Source organism: Syzygium oleosum, unplaced genomic scaffold (assembly GCF_021117445.2).
Source record: "Syzygium oleosum isolate NSW1041296 unplaced genomic scaffold, Sole_v2.1 Sole_v2.05, whole genome shotgun sequence".
In the NCBI taxonomy this organism is placed as follows: Eukaryota; Viridiplantae; Streptophyta; class Magnoliopsida; order Myrtales; family Myrtaceae; genus Syzygium; species Syzygium oleosum.
In genome coordinates this window covers 8,180,984-8,195,650 of record NW_026607489.1, presented here as the reverse complement: position 1 = coordinate 8,195,650, position 14,667 = coordinate 8,180,984, and the positions used below count along the sequence as shown (strand labels likewise).

The window sequence follows — 14,667 nt, the reverse complement described above, 5'->3', positions numbered from 1 at the left end:
AAAGAAGAAGAAGAAGAAGAAGAAGAAGAAAAAGAAAAAGAAATGATAAAATTGATATGTTCGTGTCTGAGACTATGCTCGATGAATTTCTCAGGCATTTATTGTGAGTGTAGAACTTGATCTGACAATCTTACTCTTCTTGACAGGTGGACTCCTCTAGAGAGAGATGACTCAGTCCAGCCTACTCCAGTAAGGATGCCCAAGAACAAGTATCCAGTTCTCGTTGAGCCACTATAGATGTAATCGTTGCTTCACCAGGCAATTTGGCACAGAGCCATAATAGCCGAGGAAAGAAGCGGCATGGGGGATTCGACTTTATTGTTATGACCCGATCGTCAATGCAATACCGATATGCTAGAATGACAAACTCACTGGGTAATGGTAGCCATAAGCGAATACTTGCCCGGGAGCACATTGTTTGACTGAGAAAATGAGAAATAAGAATGTTCGAAGCAGTTTACGTTCTTCTTGAGTTTGTCTATTTCTAGCTGAGTAACTACCTTTTGCTACAATCCTATTACTCTGGCCTGTTAATCAACAAATGCAACTCCAACCGGCTTAATTGCAGAGAGTGGACAGATAAGTAAAGATTGGAGATATGTCTTTTGTTTATGAAAGTTAATCCATCGATGCACGGACATAAGCAAATAGGAGAGCCTAGCCAGCTCACCATGGAGAATAAAGGTGCTAAAGATATTCGAAATCAGCATACTGAAGTTTGAATTCCGTATTGCCTTGAATCAGACAGAAATGTAGAACTCCATAAGGATAGTTCCTTAAACCCGATACAAATGTTATGTCAGCTCCAGCTCTATCTCCCATTAATTGGTTGGTGGTGCATAACACATTGCATACCTTAGGTAGAATGAATAAGTACTATCAGCCTTAATAACAACACTACTCCAGATGCTAGATCCCTTTAAACGATCACAATGCACCCAAGCAATCCAAAGGGAACCGAATTTGGACTATAACTGTCACAACTTACTAAGAATACAAGCAGTGTTCCACATCTCACGGGTAAAGGAACGCTAGGCCTCACAAGGATGTTTAGAGAGAGAAGAGAAGATCTGGATTTTCTATTACTTGTGGGATGATACAAATGAGGAGAAGTGATCCCTATATATACAAGTACTCCCTTATTCATAACCATAGAAGGTTCTATCTCCCTACAATCTAACGGTGAAGGTTCTATCTCCCCATCTACCAACTACCCGCATTAATTACGAGAATTCTCCATAATGGTGTATATCTCCCATATTGCCCGTACCTAGTAATATTCTAGAGAACTCGAGAAACTCTAGAAGGCTCGCCTGGTCTTCTCGAATCATCACGGTCCTTCATACGTTGAAAACCTCTGGACTGTGACACATAGAACTATCACTCATAGAAGTAAGTTTCTAAGGCCTAGCCCTCCCTCACACTTGGGAAGACACTTCAGACCAAGCCACTATAGCCCCCCTGGCACTAGTTGATATGACTTTTCACAAAGATGCAGAGCATCTCATCATAACAGCCTTAATCTCGTGGGCAAAGAAACATCTTACTCCAGTACTTCACCATACCATAAACCACCGGTTTCACCTTTTGATATTTCCCTGCAAAACTCAAATGCTTGACAGTCCAGGCTTCCATTGCGATTGGTGAATGAAAATAAAACTAGTAGACTAAGAAGGATGACATCAGTTATATGTCATGTATCAAGCCATCGTCGGAGCCGATTAAAATTGCGGCCAGGCTGCAAAAGGCAGGACAAGAATAATGAATGTCACTAGATTATAGTTTCTTCCTTGAATTTCGACGCACAGGGAATGGAAGCAATCCAGTACTTAATTAAACTTCTTCTCAGACTGTACGCTAAGCATGCTAAACAGAATAATCTCTTCACCTGTTTAGGTAGCAAAAAACAGCTAGGTATGAAATAAATTATCAGCTGGATAGCATTGGTCAGCTGAGAACCTTCACTGGAGTCATATAGACAGTGAAAGGACAACGGCCTTTCTCCTAGAGAAAGCAAGCAGATATTTTGTAGGCTAAGCCCAAAATAGAAGAAAAAAATGGGGATAAGATGGAGTAGATGGCATGGAACAGGTCCTGTTAGAATCAGGAACTGAGGATAGTGTCAATCCCATTGTCGCGGGACATTCTTTGTATTTATATACATCGCCACTGAGGTAATCATCGAGCTTGAATCTCCAGCAACTGGTCTCTTTGATGAGGGTGGAGATGGGAGAAGTGGGCTGATTCGCGATAGTTCAATCTGAGCATTCGCTGCTTACCCATTGTCTCCATTATCTGTTGACCACCTGCGACAATGTGAATACTACATGATGAGACATGGAAATTTGCATCAAGAAATAAACTTCAACTGCTGCAGGTTTGATGTTTCGCTTATTCAAACAGATTGTAGGGTGTCGTTCAGCATAGAATTCTCCATAAGATTACAGAAGTCAACATCAGAGATCTCAAAACTGACATTCAAGAAAATTACTTTTCTCTGTCACAAAGAGACTTTCTTCTATGAGTACGAGTGTGTGCGTGCTCTATTGCCCATGTTTTCAAACGGAAGAATATAGCACATTTCAACACAAGGGTGCTGGCAAAACAAAACCAGGTCAGTGTCTAGGGAAGCAACAGAGTAAGTGCGGAAGAAAATAGGAATCTCCATATCAATGTGATGTTAGTAAGTCATCATCACTTCCGACAATCGTAGAAATTTGTGCCTGGCCATGTTTCTAAAAGGCATATACCAGAGCCTTTATGGTCTCTATCTAAGTTACCAAAAGCAGCTCAAAGAAAGTGTGGAATATCTGTTCTGTAGAACCAGTCGTATCAGATGAAACTGTCACATGATGGAAGCTCGAAAGCAACTCAAAGTGAAAATAAAATTTTACCTGAACACCATATCCAAAAAGGGAATGCAGAACATTCAACTGTGAGCTAGCTGGGAAAAATCATCTTCAGATTCATCATCCTCGTGATTCACACTCACTGGTGCCAAAGCTGGGGGTTTCTGTCACTTTCTGCTTTGGTCAGTGGAGTACCTTTGATGACAATGTTATCATGTTGACAAAGAGCATGCTGCAAACTAGCATTCAATGCCAATCCCAGCCACGGAAGTTCCTCGTCTCTGAAGGTCAGTAGAGTGCGCAACTAAGGGTATAACATCTAACCGCAAAAGGTTGCATAATTTATTTTCTTTATTGAAGTTCTAACGCTATGTGATTCAGATGAAGCACGACACACTCTCGATAAGAACGACACTGATCGACAAGGTCAACAATTACTTCTTGCTTCAAAGCCTGCCACCATGTCCACAATCATAAATTAAGATTCAGAACGTAACGTCAAAATCCAACTCAATCTGCACTGAAGATTGCAACAAAGTTTGCTAAATAAGCTACATACAACATCATAACCGAAAAGGCATCTTCCCAAGTGCAAAAATCAAGTCTGCAAGCGAAAGGAGAAATGGGACACATGCATGGACAGCATAGCCCACCCTATGAGCTTATTCATGGGGCACAGAGTGCAGGAGGTAATTGTCTTATTTTGCTAATTCGAAATATGGGAAAGCCTTCCCACCCAAAAGAGGTGCAAAAGTGGCAAAGCCATTTTCGGCAAAAGCAAGATAAAACTCAGTATCTAAGAGGGGACAAGACTCGACGTGCATAAATACCAAGTGCAAATATCCCTCGCAGCTCTTGGACAGTAGTAACTCGATACTCCAAGTCTCTAGCAATAACAATTTTTTGTCGTTCAGGCAGTAAGAATTGGTGATCACCCAAGATGGTGCATACTGGAATTCTGCAACTTCTTCCAATTACAACAGCAATGGATTACGGAACGGTCGAATCTTACGACCAGATCCTAAAAGAAAAGCAAAGAAATAAAGCTAGGGCAATTTTCGGACTTGGGTTGTGTCGTTCAGCCAAAGGTTTTAGAGCTAGGAAGACAAATTGATATTAGCAGACCTGATAGGACTGTCAGATAAAAACACGAAATAGCAGAACATAAGAAGCCTCTGCCCATAGTCTTCCTCTCATCCCTCTGAATCACAATTTCCCATTACTGAAGGATCAGCCACTGCCAGCACTGCCCAGCCTTCTACCACCGAAGGAAGGATCCCCATCCGCCAAAAAAGAGCTGAGTCAAGGCTTGGACCTTCGAAGGAAATGTCAAGGGACTAAGCTTTTATCAAGGACGATTGCGCGCTACTGAATACGGTGCGACCACCGGTGCGGGAAAGCACTAACTCGTAAACCCAACCGTAGCAACGAGATAACTCCACCACAACTCGACCTTGTTCGCATCGGGGGTGTGGGGGAGAGAGAGAGAGAGAGAGAGAGAGAGAGACGGGGACACGGTGGTGGTGGTGGAGTGCGACGGTGGGTATGGCAGCTATAGAAGCGCCGCGAGGCATCATCGACCATGTCAGGGTATCGGTGGCTGCCGGGGGGGCTCAATCGCATCGGAGGAGGAGACGCCAAAGCTTTTGCAGGAGAGAAAGGGAAGAGCAAATCATCACGGACACAATTATTATTATTATTATTAAATAAATAAATAAAATAAGGGACGAGAAATTTGTCAAAATTTAATTAATTATAAAAAAAAGGACGAGAGACGGTGATCTTAAATCCAAATTGTGGGAGGGACGGGTTTATTTATTGAATTGGCACTTGCAGTTGCAGTTGCAGTTGCAGCAGTTGGAAGATACAAACGAGAGGTGAGGTTACAGAGAGAGAGAGAGAGATGCTTATTTGCTGCTGCGGTCGTATTGTTTCCCCTTCATCTTCATTTTAACACCCCCCACCCCGCCACTCCCACATTACAGGAATCCCAACACCATAAAATTACTTAACTATGGAAAGACAAACGAAACCGCTTTTTTTTTTTTTATTATAAAAAAAACAACAATATTAAACTTATCAGCCTCAACTCAGTCACTCGGCCCCCCACGAGATAGGAATCCAATCTTGGCCATGCGCCGGCACTCATCTTCCACTTTACGTGCTGCCTCTCCAAATGTCATTTCTTCTACGAGGTCCTCGCCATCCAACTGCAAAGTGACCCGGGTGGTCGGGTCCCACTCAAACTCGGCCCACCGGTCTTTGTCCCCCTCGACCTCGAAGCTTCCCCTCGCGCTGCTCGAGTCCAACGGCAACTTTCTGAGGCCAGGGCACTCGTCTATGTAGAAGGTTACCCCCTGGGGAAAGGATAGAGCCTGGTCGCAAATGCTCGTCAGTTTTGGAAGTTCGACGAGTGCTAGGGATTCGAGACGTGAGAACAGTCCCAAAGCAGCTAATTCCTCCCCTGCAAATCCATCCCCAATGATTTTCTCCATCGAATCGCAGCGTACGACCGTCAGCTCCCGAAGCTTCGGAGCATGCACGAGCCAGGACAAGTCCGAAAACGTGCACTCATCGACCCAAACATCAACGAGATTGGGGAAGCAAAAGTAGCTTGGCGCTCGTCCTATTCTCTGAGTTATCTTCTTCTCACTCAGCTCAAAACCCCCAAATAGACAAAGCATCTCTAAATGCGAGAAACCGTCAATGCTTGCCGGTGAGTAATTTATTACGATGCTAGTCAAGTTACCATTCCTATTATCAATGCACGCTCTCCTTATGCGTCTCCGTAAATTTGGAGATTGGAATATTTTCTGAGCAGAGGAAGACTCGCGCACGTAGATAGATAAGTCGATGAGATGTTGCATGCACTCTAGTTCCTCTACCGTCTCTTCTTCCTTCACTAAACCCCATTCCTTCAAATAATCTCGAGACTTCCACTGGCTGAACACATTCAACGGTAAGCTTGTGATTGCCCCTGTCGGAATAAAGATGTTTCTTTCCAACATGTCGTCTAGTAGCAACCACCGTAAACGAATCAAGTTCTTGATTTCTTTGGGTAATTCACTAATACCGGTGCCCGACAAGTTCAAGTACTGTAGATTAATCAGATTGCAAATCCCTTCGGGGAATGACTTGATATGTTTGTTGTCGGACAAGTTCAGGACCACCAGACAAGTCGTCATCGAGTCGAAAAATCCACTTGGCAAGACAGTCACTCTTGTTTCCCTTACAAACAAAGTTTCAAGCTGGGAACACTTGGATGGTATTTGGTCGATATTCCGAATCCATTCTCCCCATATAGATACTTTCTTTGCTTCCCCCCATTTGGAGATCATCTCCGCGGACATGTCTTCGTCTTTCTCTATCACTAGCAACTTGTTCTCCCTTTGCCCATGGTCACGAGCGATCCAGGTTGCCATGTCGCGGATGACGTCGTGCATCTTCACATACCGTCGGTTTACATACGGTTGGTCATCATAACGCCCACTTTCCAATAGACAAGCCCTATTTAAATCCCCCAAGATAGACTCTCCCTCGTCCCGCATACTGTATACATCATCGGTGTCTCCTAGCAAGCCCTCTCCAATCCAGAGTTCAATAAGCTGGTTCGTTATTATGGGGTAATCCTCAGGGAAGAGACAACAGGAAAGGAAGCAAGCCTGTCGGGTAGAGTCATCTAAGCTATTATAACTGAACTCTAGTATGTGGTACACTTCCTCCACCATACCTTGCAGCTTGTGTGGTTTGTTCCTCAGCGTTGTTAGCGCATGCCTCCACTCACCAGGATTGTCTTTTCTGGCCATGGCTCGCCCGACAGTAATAAGGGCTAGTGGCAACCCTTTGCACTCTTCGGCAATGTCCTTTGCGAGGTCTCGAATTTCTTGATGACAATCTACAAGCGATTTGCCGACGTTCTTCTCGAATAATTTCAGAGCTTCTTTAGGCATCAAGCACTGTACTTCCAAGGTTTTGTCGGCTTCCATTTGGTCGCATACATGCTTCAACCGAGTTGTGAACACTACTTTGGATCCGTTCTCGGGACCAAGATGAGGAACTCCGATATTCGAAAGGTCTAGCCTCCGCCATACATCGTCAATCAACAACACAAACTTCTTCCGGGTCAAAACATGGCATAGATGATCCACCCTCTCTTCTCGGGACCATTGATCCCACCTCTCACCTTGAATGTGCAGCCTTTTCCTTATGGCATCTCGAATGCTATCTTCGTTCACTTGCTTGGACACCACCACCCAAATAACAACCTCGAATCCATGATTTGCATGTGAAAGCTCCTCGTTGATCCTTTTCATGAGGGTGGTCTTTCCCACACCGCCCGTTCCGTATAACCCAATCACTCCCACTCGTTTTTCGTCCACTAGCCATTTCCACACTTTATTAAGGGAAATATCAAGCCCCACTGTCTTGTCCATAGGCATCTCGAGCACTTGAGGAGGAGGCAGCGGTGACGTGAAATCGCTAAATTTTTCTTTCTCATGTTGGAGCTGTCTCACTTCGTTGAGCAATTGATCGACTCTTTTCCCCAATTTATAACTCGACCAGCAGTTCCGTGGAAGACAACGACTGAGACATTTGATTTGGTCACGTTCCCCGGCTTCCCGAAGAACTTGATCTACTCCACCGACAAAGTCTTGCACCTTGCCTAACCAGCTCGCCACTTGATTCGTGCGCCGCGCACGTGTTTCTTCTTCTTCACGTTCCACCCTTGCCTTCACATCTTCGCTCACGGCCTTCAGATTTTCATTTGCTTCATCCAACGAGCGGACATTATCTTTCAGATTATAAATGTAGCCGAAAGGTTTACTGGCCAAGGCCCATAAACCTTTGACGATTTCTAAAAGAGGACTTGCGATTTCCATAAATTCTTTCCGAGACAACAGATCGGAAAATCGACTATTTAGATGGTTGGAAAGGGAGCGAATGAGTGGAGTTCAATAAGCTCTTGTATATTTGTCTCGATCATTCCAGCTAGCAGACAAAGGAAAGAGTATCGGAACCTTTTCTCTACTTCAAGAAGAGAAATGGAACTATTTTTCTTCTTCTTGTTTCTTCGTCGAGGACGAGCTGCGAAGAATTTTACCGTTCAAAAATGCAATCCACAAAAGTTTGAGCCAAGTAAAAAGGAAGGAAGGTATCATGACTAGTCTCATTTAGAAGCACCCCGAGGAGTATGAAGTAAATCAAATAATATCAGTGACCGATATTTCTTCGATATGAGGCAATGCTCATGTTTTTCTTCCTGCTTTTGTCTATAGACTGCGTGGAATGTGATCTATGGTGTCTGTAACAGCCCGAATTTCGATGTAGGTCCGGGATCAATAAAACGGATATTAATTCGCATTTTATTTTAGTAAGTCTCACTCAGAGCTGATCACTCTCGGGATACTAACCAATGGGGCATGGCTAATTAGAAAGCGGTACGTGGACCCTATCGTGAAACGGATACCGATCGCGAGAGATGCTGAGGGAATATTTTGAATCGATGTGGGCCGATCTTAGGAAAGGTAACGGATTTGGTTTGGCCAAGGCCAACGTTGTACACTCGGATTGCGGTGATTACATGACCGAAAAGTGCACGTGGCCAATCGATCATGAACCTAAACCGAACGATTAGAGCCTCAGGGGTTAGTGATAAATTCTCATTCTCTCAATGATCGAGACCATTACGATACGGGTAGCCCTAGGTCGATACGCGTAATCTCTAAACTGCCGCCCGTTAGTGAGAGACCCGAAATTGAAAGTTAAACGGGTTTTGTTCACGGAATTAAGCCCGGATTTCGATATCGATTTTCAAGGCTTAAGAGATTATTTTTGGGAATCGACGTCATATTACGCCGGCCACTCATATGTGGAGTTAGTACGAGTAAAAATTTGGAATTTCGGTCCGGGGGGTGAAAAATTACGATTTTGCCCCCGGGATGCCGCGTTGCTTTTCGAGGCCAAATGAGGTTATTTTTCGTGGCCGATGCCATTTTTGGGTGGCCACGCATACCAGGAGTCGTTTTGGCCAAAAATTGGAATTTCGTCAAAAATTGAAAAAATAATATTATTTTATTCCCGAAACTTTGATGTGGATTTTCGAGGGCTTGCGCGATGAATTTCGCGATTCCTACGCCATATTATGTTGGCCACGCACATATGGAACACGTATGTGCGAAAATTGAAATTTCGGTTCGGGATCGGAAAATTACGAAAATGCCCCTAAGACCATTTTATTTAATTCCGAAAATTGGTCAAAATTTTGGGGTTAACCAAGATTAATTGGGATTAAACCAGGTCTGGTCAACCATGGTTAGGGACAAAAGACCATTTCATCCCTAAATTATTGGATTAGATTGAATCCTAGCCCTTGGATCAAGGGCAAAATTGTCCAATAGACCTAGATCTTGACACTTGGATTCCACCAAGGCAGTGTTGACTCAGTTTGACCAGACTATATCTCTCTCTCTCTCTCTCTCTCTCTCTCGTAAGGTTCATTCGGCCATTTTCCCCAACTTCTTCTTCCTTTTCCCTGTTTCTATTCTGCCGTGGACATTTCCGTCATTCCGTGCACGTTCACGCCGAACAGATCACCCGCCGATGCCGCCCGCCGAGCCAACATCACTAGCAACCATTTCCACCTCGTGCAGCCACCACAGCCCCGGCTTTGACCCGTAAACACGCCCTCTCTCTCCTTTTTCCCTCTTTTCTCATTTTTCGTTTTACAAACATTACCGCGGAGCTTTACGCTGAGCTCCAATCCGCCGCCCGGTCGACACCCGGCCGTCCAAAGACGTCCATACGTTGCCGCCTAAGACTGCCCGTCGTAAGTGTCCGTACGGATCACCGCTTCACGCCGGACCGTACGGACGCCGCGTCGCCACTCAACACCTCGCCGGCCACCTTCCTAGCCGTCCGTACAATGTCCGTACGGGGTACTGTTTCACCGTCCGTACACCCGCGCCGTCTGGCCGGGAATTTCGCTGCCGGTTTCACTATTCACCAGTGATCGGCCGCCGTTCCCCGACGTCGTGACTTTGGATTAGGTGAGTAAAATTCCTAAACCCGGATTAGGATTGATAGTGCGTTTTTCCTGGACTGATTTAGGTATTATCGGTGCATTTTGGGTGGCTTAGATAATAGCAAGTGTGTATTTCAAACTGGGTTGAGGGAGCGATTGGTAGAAATTATTATCGGAAAAATTTAGTGGATTAATGAGAATCATTGGGGAGGATAATGGGGTTTAATGACCAATTTAGGAGCTCGTTGGTGAAATTGCCGGGTATACCCGGTTGACGATTGTACGTCAATTGTGCTTAATTGTGGTTGATTTCGTGCATCGCTATGTCGTATGTTGTGTGGCTGATTTTGTGGAGTGCGATTGGCCATTGTTTGGTTACAATGAATTGCTGCTTTCTGAATCGCACGTTAGGCCACACGGTATCAATTGGGCCAATTAAGCACGTGTTGTGACATTGGGTGTCCGAATTATGTTGGTGCTCGTGGTGCATTGCATTGCATAACATGGACACGCATTGCGTATGCCAAGAGTGAGGCATGTGATGAAATTGTGCGAGCATGCGTGTCTGCCATGAGCATGTGATCACCTAAAATACCTTGAAGCGTTATACGCGGGTTCGGATAATAATGAGCGTGTGATCACCTAAGGACCTTCGGGTCGATACCGTCCTCATGCACTTTGAAGCAAGACGATGCCGTACGTCCGGAAGGCGACCATCCTCATGCACTTTGAAGCGGCTCGGTTCGCAAGGAGAACAGTGTTGCGCCTCATGCACTTTGAAGCAGGCTAGAGACACCGGGCCGGATCGGTTCTTGCGCCTCATGCACTTTAAAGCGTGCTAGACGCATCGGGCCGTGAAAAATTGATGACTCGAGTCGTAATAATAATTAATTGGGCAAGTGTGCCAGTGTGGGCCAGTGGGCCAAAGAAATGTGCATGACATGTCAATGACATTTGCATGCATAAACATGCATTGAATAGCATGCGAGTGTGTGAGACTCGGTGTATGAGCATGTGATTGGCGTACGTGTGATAATGTGTGCCACGTATGTCCCGTGATTATTACATATTGAACTGTCTAACTCAAGTAGGTCGTGAGAATTGTATGATTATGGTTGTGTTATGATTTTAAATGTTTGTTTCCGGTCAGGAGATTGCATGCTAGCCTAGCCTAGGTTTAGGGGTTGAACTCACTGAGATTCGTCTCATGGTTGTGTAAACCGAAACATTTTCAGACCCCCAGTAGTAGGATGCCGAGGTCACCACCTCTTTTTGGGAATACCGCATTTTATCCAGCAGTCGTCGAGCATGCACCCCGGTGGGGATGGAGCAGAACGGAGAAGTGGCTGCTTGGGTTATTCCTAGCTGTTGGCGTTTCCTTTTTGGTTGTCGTGAACACTGTAAAAAGAGTTTTAAAATAGTAATATAAGCATATACATATTTTCTGCGTTGATCGTTGTTTATTGGATGGCTATCCTTGGCTCATATTGTTATTGTCTGGGTTTGTTTATTTTATACTTCCGCTTGTGCTTGATCTCTGTATGGGCGTGGGTCGGCGACGCTTCCTAGGACGTCGCAATTTATCGACCGAAGGTGGGATGCTCTCGCTTCGTGGGGTACGGGGCGTGACAGTGTCCGGAAGCAAAGAATTACTATTTTTTTGGATACAAGCAAAGAATTATTTGATTCCTTTTTAAGATGCAAAAAGCCTTTTCTAATACTAACTAGAATTAGAGTTTGTTTAGTTTTTACTATTTGCTTCTTAAAAATCTTACGGCGTGCCCGAATTCACTTTTATTAATGTAAAATGCTTCAAAACCTTTGAAAGTCATCGATATACAGATTCCCATATAATCTTCTCCAAAGTTTTTGAAATTAAAAAAAAAAATTAATGGTTAAGTCAAAAAAAAAATATTGCTCATGCACTTTTAGAAATACCGGCCATCTACGGATATTTCCATTTGCAGGATGGGTGCTGCCTAATTTGCAAGTCACAACTCACTTCAGATGTACATGTCGTTATGCAGACATCAAATATATAACTCAATATTCTTAAAATTGCCTCGTCACCATTTTCATACTAGGCAGTTTTACTTCTCTCTTAGAATTATTGAAATACTGCCTAACATTTTGCACAATCGTTATTATTTTACAATTACTCTATCATAAATAATTAAAATCTAAACATAAGTTGCATGCAATCAGCAACCATGTTTTCTTTTATTCATTTGTCACTCCATAAATTTAATGTCTCATGGATTTTATAATAAAACTACTTTCAAATATTTGTAGCTTATGAAGAAGTCGAGGACTGAATTGGCGAAAGTGTCAATTGGTCGGATGGACTCAATTGACAAAGTGTGAAAAAGTTTAGGATCGAATTAGCAAAAGTAACATAAGTTTATGACTTTTTGAATAATTTCTCAAATTTTAGGTTGATGTACTCGTTGTGGGAGATAAATTCTCAATCCACACAACAAGTGCAATTTATCAATTGTATGCTTTGCATATTAAACTTAACTAAAGGTTACATTGACCACGATAAATAGGTTTGAAATTCATCTCCATCGACATACGTTTTAAAGATGTGCAACGTAATGTAAGATTAGTTCCTTATAAAGTATGGATAAATTTAAGATGTGCAAAAATTTAAGTTCCTTGATTATTTATTGAAGACTAAACTAAGATCGACCAAGGCTTTAATTAGCGAAAGATATAACTCGAAATCTCGTTTTAGAAACACAAAAATAGGATCTAATTTTGCAGTACAATGAAAATGGTGAGATTGACTCAAATGAGATTCCTATAAAAGATTTTTTTGTGGGTTTTTAAGTATCTTCAAACTTTTAATCTAGCTCGGCTTGCTAAGCTGGTATGGAGGCTCTTTCATAACCCGGATGCTGTGTGGGTTAAGCTTCTTAAAGGTCTATATTTTCCATATTGTGACTTTCTTGAGGCTGTGAAAGGTGCTAAGTCCTCTTGGGGATGGAGTAGTATTTTTTAGGGAAGGGAGATTATGAATGCGGGGACGGTATGGCAAATAGCTTCTAGAGATAGTTAAGGTGTGGAAGGATAGATGGGGATAACAAAGGAGGAAATCAAGCTTATATTGGGTAGTAATTTGGTTAATAATGATTGGAGATGCTGGGATGTGAGGCTTAGCCAAGATTATGTTGCAGCTGAAGAGTGTGTGTATGCTCTATTGCCAATGTTTTCAAACGGAAGAATATAGCACATTTCAACACAAGGGTGCTGGCAAAACAAAACTAGGTCGGTGTCTAGGGAAGCAACAGAGTGAGTGCGGAAGAAAATAGGAATCTCCATATCATTGTGATGTTAGTAAGTCATCATCACTTCCCACAATCGTAGAAATTTGTGCCTGACCATGTTTCTAAAAGGCATATACCAGAGCCTCTATGGTCTTTATCTAAGTTACCAAAAGCAACTCATAGAAAGTGTGGCATATCTGTTCTGTAGAACCAGTCATATCAGATGAAACTGTCACATGATGGAAGCTCGAAAGCAACTCAAAGTGAAAAGAAAATTTTACCTGAACACCATATCCAAAAAAGAATGCAGAACATTCACCTGTGACCTAGTTGGGCAAAATCATCTTCAGATTCACCATCCTCATGATACACACTCGCTGGTGCCAAAGCCGGGGGGTTTCTGTCACTTCTGCTTTGGTCAGTGGAGTACCTTTGGTGACAATGTTATCATGTTGACAAATAGCACGCTGCAAACTAGCATTCAATGCCAATCCCAGCCACAGAAGTTCCTCGTCTCTGAAGGTCAGTAGAGTGCGCAACTAGGGGTATAACATCTAACCGCAAAAGGTTGGATGACTTATTTTCTTTATTGAATTTCTAACGCTGTGTAATTCAGATGAAGCACGACACGCTCTCGATAAAAACGACACTGATTGACAAGGTCAACAATTACTTCTTGCTTCAAAGCCTGCCACCATGTCCACAATCATTGATTAAGATTCAGAACGTAACGTCAAAATCCAACTCAATCTGCACTGAAGATTGCAAAGTTTACTAAATAAGCTACATACAACATCATAACCGAAGAGGCATCTTCACAAGTGCAAAAATCAAGTCTGCAAGCGAAAGGAGAAACAGGACACATGCATGGACAGCATAGCCCACCTTATGAGATTATTCACGGACTTGGGTTGTGTTGTTCAGCCAAAGGTTTTAGAGCTAGGAAGACAATTGATATTAGTAGACGTGATAGGATTGTCAGATAAAAACATGAAATAGCAGAATATAAGAAGCCTCTGCCCATGGTCTTCCTCTCATCCCTCTGAATCACAATTACCAGTACTGAAGGATCAGCGATTGCCAGTACTGCCCAGCCTTCTCCCACCGAAGGAAGGATCCCCATCCGCCAAAAAAAATGAGTCAAGGCTTGGACCTTCGAAGGAAATCTCGTGGGACTAAGCTTTTATCAAGGACAGTTGCTGACGCTACTGAAAATGGTGCAGCCACCAGTGCACGAAAGCAGCTAACTCCTAAACTCAACGACCACAACCTGGCCTTGTTCCAATCCGGGCCGGGGCCGAGAGAGAGAGAGAGAGAGCTGGCCTTGTTCCAATCCGGGCCGGGGCCGAGAGAGAGAGAGAGAGAGAGAGAGAGAGAGAGAGAGGGGGCCACGGTGGTGGTGGAGTGCGACGGTGGGTATGGCGGCTATAGAAGCGCCGCGAGGCATCATCGACCATGTCAGGGTAGCGGTGGCTGCTGCACATCTAAAGGAGGAATCGCATTATCGGACGAGACGCCAAAGCTTTGC

General features: G+C 43.6%; 1 long non-coding RNA gene and 1 pseudogene across 1 annotated transcript; both read right to left on the bottom strand.

The window, feature by feature from the left end:
- Nucleotides 1-646: 646 nt before the first annotated feature.
- Nucleotides 647-4,110, bottom strand: LOC130138248 (uncharacterized). Its single transcript, XR_008816639.1, has 3 exons — nt 3,503-4,110; nt 2,895-3,302; nt 647-2,306 (listed from the first exon to the last, which is right to left on the bottom strand). It is a non-coding gene; the product is annotated as an uncharacterized LOC130138248 (long non-coding RNA).
- Nucleotides 4,111-4,939: 829 nt separating this feature from the next.
- On the bottom strand, nt 4,940-7,729 carry LOC115664155 (disease resistance protein SUMM2-like; annotated as a pseudogene).
- Nucleotides 7,730-14,667: the final 6,938 nt, after the last annotated feature.